Raw genomic sequence first — 7186 nt, forward strand, 5'->3', positions numbered from 1 at the left:
GACATGCCCGGGAGAGAAACATTAATCTATACAGAGAGGCTAATCATTTGTTTCAGGCTGAATTGCCAGGGTGGCGTGGGTGGCGTGGGTGGGGTGGGCCCAGGGGCAACCCTCCACTCCCCCAGCAACCCATGTGTCCAGTCTGAGATGGCCATATGCATATTTTCTTCAGGTCCCCCCTCCCTTCAGTCTGAAGCAGGGACTTGGGCTTTGCAGGTGCAGAAGCTCTGTGGCTCTGGGAGCCTGCTGGACCCAAGTTCGTTCTGACCTCAGGACAGGTGTGGGCAGGAGATGCTGACGGCTGGTTTTCCTGGGCCGCCCAGAACACCTGGCCTCTCAGCCTAGCGCGCTGTCTCAGCACAAAATTCACCCTGTAAGCAGGACCCTCCTGAGCTCCCAGGAAGGGCCAGGCACATAGCTGCTGTCACCAGCAACAGTCCTGCAGACAGTGAGACGGCTGTGACACAGTGCTGCACACAAGGCCTGGCTGCTGCCCACCACACAAGGACAGGCACCGAACACAGCCGAGGTCAGGGACCTGCGGGGTCAGCTGAGCGTGTGAGGACTCAGGTGACTGCAATCCCTGCCTCCCTGCCACAGTGTGATGCTACAGGGTGGCCCGGCAGGACTGGGTCAGTACAGCTCCTGACCTACCAGAGGACCTAGTGTCACCCCCCACACAGTTGTCACACTGCTGAGGAGTCTGAAGAAGAAGGCACCAGGGCAGTCCCAATCACGCTGGGACTTGGAGTAGTCCTTAGTGCTGATACTGAAGTATGTCAATATCATAATAAATGGCTTAGAGGGAGCTGTGTTGACTGTTAATCCCAAGGGGTGGAGGGAACACCTCGCTCCCGGAAGAAAGCTGGGAGCATCTCTCTCTTCTTTATCTCTCTCTTCTTTTTTTTTTTTTTTTTTTTGAGACAGAGTCAGACTGGCGTGCCGTGGTGCAGTGTCAGCTTACTACAGCCTTGGACTCCTGGGTTCAAGTGATTCTCACACCTCAGCCTCCCAGGCAGCCATGACCATAGGCATGCACCACCATACCTGTCTAATCTTCTAAAAATTTTTATGGAGGTGCGATCTCGCTATGTTACCCAGACTGGTCTTGAACTCCTGGGCTCAAGTGATCCACCCACTTTTGTCTCCCAAAGTGCTGGGATTACAGGTGTGAGCCACTGCGCCTGGCTGCATCTCCATTTTACGATGCTGAGTGGGAACTTGGAGGAAGGACAAGAAGTAGGGCGGGTCCTGCCATATTGTGTACATTCTGGGAGTCCTCACTGCCCTGGTACCCAGACATAGGTCTGTCACTGAGGAGTGGCAAGGGCTGCCCTAGGTCTGGCCCAGAAGGTCCCTGAGCTCCTGCTTAGAGTGCCATAGTGCCATGCCGGTGGTGTGGAGGGGCTTGAGCACACTCGGGCTTATGGGCACATGTGTCTTGTAGACTGTCTGGGCGCGCCTCTGTGTGGGAGAGCATCCTGCCTTCTTGCATAGCAGCGAAGCTTTCGTAGGAAGTCTAACCCTGTTGAAGGGAAGTAGGGAAATGAGGCGTGTCTGAGACACCAGGCTGCCTGCTCAGTCTTTCGGAGGTAGGAGAGAAGCTGCACAGGTCTCAGGGATCACTTCCGCTTCCCATGAAGGCTCCCACCTGGGATCTCCAGATCCAAGAGCCCTCTGGAGGGAGGAGCTCTCCTAAGGGGCGGCAGCCTGGGATCATCAACCAATCCATGACATTTCCCTCCCAACCCTTTACAGTTCACTGTGTCCTGATTTTACAGATGGAAAAATCAAGGCCCAGAGAGGGAAAGTGCTGTGCTCAAGGCCACACTGTGGATCAGGGGCGGGGCAGGATCTGGTGCCTGCCAGCATCCTGCGTTTCTTCCCACACTGCAGGCAGGAGAGGGAGGTGGCCCAGCAACCCTGGATCTGCTGCCCGCGGGCGTTAGGAGTGAGGAGGGAACTCCAGTGGATGCTGTGCCCCAGCAGTGGTGGCTGCTTCACACCCCATCCCTGGCCAGTTGCTTTGAACAAGGTATGTTTTGCTAACTTTTTACCTGGGGATCTCCAAGCATGCGATGAATTCGGAGAATATGGTTGCTGGTTTCTGTACATTTTTTTTTTCCCTGTAGTCTGGCCTGTTTATCATGAGCTCTGCTAATCAGAGTATTCAAGTGCATGCACATACACAGGCACACACGACGTGCAGGACGTTCTGGGGAATTTACTTTTCTGGGTAACTGAGGGTTAACTGGAAGCCTGTGTTCTTATGCCTTATTGAAAATTTTTCTACAAATGATGAGCATTTCCCCAACTTAGTATTTTGAAAAGTTCCACCACTTTCTAAATACGTGACCTTGGTTGAGTTACCTAACCTCAGTAACCTCAGTTTCCTTATCTGTAAAATGTGCAGAGCAATGCCTCTCTAGGTAATGAAAGGAACTAGAAATAAAAGCAGTGCATAGCATACCGTGCGTGTCTTAGAAATGGAGCCATTGCTACTGCTGTTAGGACTCTTATTATCTGGTCAAAGGAACAGGAGAGTCGACTGAGGATCTTTGTGGAGATTTGGGACTCTCGTTTGGATGCCGTTGCACATCTGGCATCCATCTTCAGTTTCTGTCCCAATTAAGTCCTCCCAAGGAGATAGTTCTCTTATGATTTGCTGCTTTCTCATAAAAGCCTGCTGCAGCCGTGGGAGCTGCATGCAATGAACCAAGGACCTTTGGTCTGAAGCCCATACGTTCTCTTTGAGTTTGTTGTGCCTCCTCCGGGAAAGGGCCAGCGGATGAAGGGTAGGGCCTGGGCTCAGCCTTCCTGGGATTCTGTTCCACTCCACGCTGTGTCACGCGTGCCCCCTGCACACAGCTCAGGACCCACTCCCTTGCCAGAGGGCAAGCCAGGAAAAAGACAGGGAAGGGGGCGCCCCGGCCACTGAGAAGGCAGAAAGGGGACCCCAGGCCGGGAGAGAGCAGGACAGGCTCTGGATCCCCAGCAACTACAGGGAGATTGGGATGGCTCGGGAGGGGTCTGGGTCTTAGTCTTGGCCTAGTGCATTCTAGGCAGCCTTTCCTTCCCTCCCTCCCTCTCTCCCTCCCTCCCTCCCTCCTTCAGAAGTCCGCCTCGTTCTCCTTCTTCAAAATAGGCATCCTATTTTTTCCTTCCTTCCTTCCTTCCTTTGGTTATCCTTCCTTCCTTTTCCTTCTCCTTCCTTCCGCTTTCCTTCTTCCTTTTCTCTTTCTCCTTCTTTCCTTCCTTCCTTCCTTCCTTCCTTTTTTTCTTTTTTCTTTTGATGGAGTCTCACTCTGTTGTCCAGGCTGGAGTGCAGTGGTGCGATCTTGGCTTGCTGCAGCCTCTGTCTCCTGGGTTCAAGCAATCCTCATGCCTTAGCCTCCCAAGTAGCTGGGACTGCAGAAGCGTGCACAACCACACGCGGCTAATTTTTATTTTTTATTTTTTTTATTTTTTAGTAGAGACGGGGTTCTACCATGTTGGCCAGGCTGGTCTTAAACTCCCGATCTCAAAAGATCGGCCCACCTTGGCCTCCCAAAGTGCTGGGATTACAGGCGTGAGCCACCCTGCCCAGTTCAAGACACAGCTTTTTCTGACCTGCCCCCAGATCCATCCAGATTGAAGAGTTGAGGAGCCTCCCTGAAGTGGGGAGCCCACAGGACTCCCAGCTCCATGAAACTGCTCCTGCCGGCTGTGGAGGGGGAGGAAGCAGCCACAGATGGGGAGGGTGGCAACCAGGCACCTCCCCCTGCAGGGCTGCTGCCTTGCCCCCACGGGTGTAGCACTATCCGCTCATGGATGAGGCCTCGGTGCCTGCTGGTGCCCTGCGTCAGAGGCACAGTCCTGTGAAAGGGCATGGAATTCAGAGTCAGATCAACCCCCAGCCCTGTCCCTTACTGGGTGGCCTTGGGCAGCCCACTTAGATCTCCGAGCCTCACTCTCCTTACCTGTAAAATGGAAACACTTACCTTTGGGTGATGATGTGAAGATGCAATGAGACTAGTGTGTGAAAAGTCAGCCTGGTGCGGTCCCTAGGCTTACAGCCTGCCTCCTGCCCTTTGCTCAGGGCTGCTGAGAGAAGCACCCAGTGCGGGACTGCGCAGAGCCTTGCAGACTGAGGGCAGAGCATTGTAGGCTTTGGTTTCTGGGATGGGGGCAAAGGCTATCTCTAGACCTCATCTGTATGCAGTCCCTCCTCATTCTCCTTCCAGCTCAGTCTGTCCCTGCCTCTCCACTTCTCTCCCTTCCTCCTCACAGCCCACCCCAGGCCTCCAGCCTTCATACGGAGACCTGCCACGCTGGCACAGGGGGATGAGGAAGTGCTTGCTTCGGTGTCCCACTCCTCTTAGACTCACTTTTGTCCACCTGGAGACAGCATCCTGGGGCACATAGAGGCCCACCGTGGTGCCTGAGCTCCTGCACACCCAGCAGAAGCTGGAGGGTGGGAGGGGGAGAGGGATGTGTAAATGTCATATTGAACAATAGAGTATACACACATGCTGAGCGCATACTGTGTGCCAAGACAGTGCCACTCGCCTCTTAGTTCTTTTTCTGCTGCTGTAACAGAATGCCACAGACTGGGTAATTTATAATGAATGGAAATCTATTTGGCTCGCTGTTTTGGAGGCTGGGAAGTTCAAGAGCATGGTGCCAGCATCTGGTGAGGGCCACTCTGTGGCAAAAGGCAGAGGGTGAAAGCAAGGGCAGGAGAGACAGAGAGAGGAAATCGGCCAAATTAATCCTTTTTATCAGGAGCCCACCCCTCGGTGATAATGCCTCACTCACTCTTGCATAATAGCATTAATCCATTCATGAGGGCAGAGCCCTCATGATCTAATCACCTCTTAAACGTTTCACCTCTTGGCTGGGCACGGTGGCTCAAGCCTGTAATCCCAGCACTGTGGGAGGCCGAGACGGGCGGATCACAAGGTCAGGAGATCGAGACCATCCTGGCTAACATGGTGAAACCCCATCTCTACTAAAAAATACAAAAACACTAGCTGAGCGAGGTGGCGGGCACCTGTAGTCCCAGCTACTCGGGAGGCTGAGGCAGGAGAATGGCGTAAATCCGGGAGGAGGAGCTTGCAGTGAGCTGAGATCCAGCCACTGCACTCCAGCCTGGGCGACAGAGCGAGACCCCGTCCCAAAAAAAAAAAAAAAAAAAAAAAAAGGTTTCACCTCTTAATGCCATCAGATGAGGACAAGCTTCCAACATGAATTTTGGGGGAACACATTCAAACCATAGCAGCCGGGGTGGGGGAGATTGCCTAAAAAGCATCCCTGCCATTGATAATGAAAATATCACTTTGTGTGCGTACAGCACAGAAAATTTCACAAGCGCTTTTCTACACTAGCTTATTTTCATCCTTGCCACAATAGTTCCTGACTTCAGAAAGCTTATCATATAGTTACTGGAGAAAGTTGTGAATAAGTGTGATACAATGCAGCAAGGCCAACATAATGGGAAAGTATCCCTAATCTGGAGGTATCTAGAGGTAAGGACTTGAGCCAAGTCCTTAAAACAGTAGCCAATGAACAAATGTAGGTTAATTTGTTGTTAATTAAGTATGTGGCAGAACCCTGATTTTGATGGGAGTGGCAAACAAATTACACTTCCCATCCTCCCTTGCAGCTAGGGGTAGGCTTAGGACCCAGTACTGGCCAATGAGATGTAAGTAGAAGTTAGCTGGGGATTTCTGGGAGTTTGATGTTCCTGGTGTAAGCCTCACCTCTTCCTTGTTGTCACTTCCTTTTTTCTTCTTCTGGGAAGGCGGAGTGAGGCTGAGGTGGAATCAGGGGGCAGGTGCTGATGCCTCTCAGTCACTACAGGAGTTTAAAGCTCTGGGAAACTCATTACTGTCTCTGGATCTGTTTCCTTATCTGTAAACCAGAGGTGGAATGAGATAAAAACATTTTTAAGCATTCTACTTTGCTAATTTATAATATGTGAACAGATAATACACATACAAGCATCTGTGAATGGGTTGAGAAATATGATTTAATAGACAAAAGCTCAGATTACTGTAACCTAGTGTCTTCAGGAGCACAGCCACCCTCAGTGTAAAGTAGGTGCTCCAGTAGATGTAAAAGAAATCCATTTAGGACGGTTGCCACTCTTTGAGGCTAATGTATTTGTGGCAGAAAAAAAAATCTGGCTATGCACGTTTCTACTGCCTGACAAGTGTGCAGTTATTCAGCCAGCGTGAGGACAAACCTCTGTATTGCCTCCTTCAGTGTACATAGACTAGCAGGTGAAGAAATTATGTCTGAAATTAGATCATGTTAAAGGAACAAGCCTAACATGGAGGCCTGGAGTTGATAACCGTTTGCTTAAAATCTCTCAGTATGATGGTGACTTTGACGGTTTTTTCTTGTAATTCTGTGACTGTTTGCTGTGTATATTTTAGAGTTATTAGTTGCAAGCAGGTTCAACATTGTTTTATCCTATTGGTGAATTATTCCTTTTATCATTATATAATGACATCTTTTTCTTAGTGATGGCTTTTGCCTTAAAGACTATTTTGCCTAATACTAATATTGCTACACCGTCTTTCTTCTGGTTAGCATCTACTTAGTATAGAAATATTCCCAATATTGGCCGGGTGCGGTGGCTCACGCCTGTAATCCCAGCACTTTGGGAGGCTGAGGCAGGTGGATCACTGAGGTCACGCGATTGAGACCATCCTGGCTAACATGGTGAAACCCTGTCTCTACTAAAAATACAAAAAATTAGCCAGGCATGGTGGTGGGCGCCTGTAGTCCCAGCTACTAGGGAGGGTGAGGCAGGAGAATGGCGTGAACCTGGGAGGTGGAGCTTGCAGTGAGCTGAGATCCTACCACTGCACTCCAGCCTGGGTGACAGAGTGAGACTCGGTCTCAAAAAAAAAAAAAGAAAAAAAAGAAAAGAAAACATTAGACAATAATACATGGAAAATGGAAGGTGTGTGATTGGAGTTGAAGCTTTTAAGATCTTTGCTTAGGAAGGGCATAAAGATATAGGCCAGGTAGAGTGGCTCATGTTTGTAATCCAGCACTTGGGAGGCTGAGACAGGAGAATCTCTTGAGGTTAAGAGTTTCAGACCAGACTGGGCAACGTAGCAAGACTCTGTCTCTACCAAAAAAAAAGTTTTCTAAACTTAGCCAGGCATGGTGGTATGCACCTATAGTCCTAGCT

This window comes from Rhinopithecus roxellana, chromosome 17 (genome assembly GCF_007565055.1).
Source record: "Rhinopithecus roxellana isolate Shanxi Qingling chromosome 17, ASM756505v1, whole genome shotgun sequence".
NCBI classification, from domain to species: Eukaryota; Metazoa; Chordata; class Mammalia; order Primates; family Cercopithecidae; genus Rhinopithecus; species Rhinopithecus roxellana.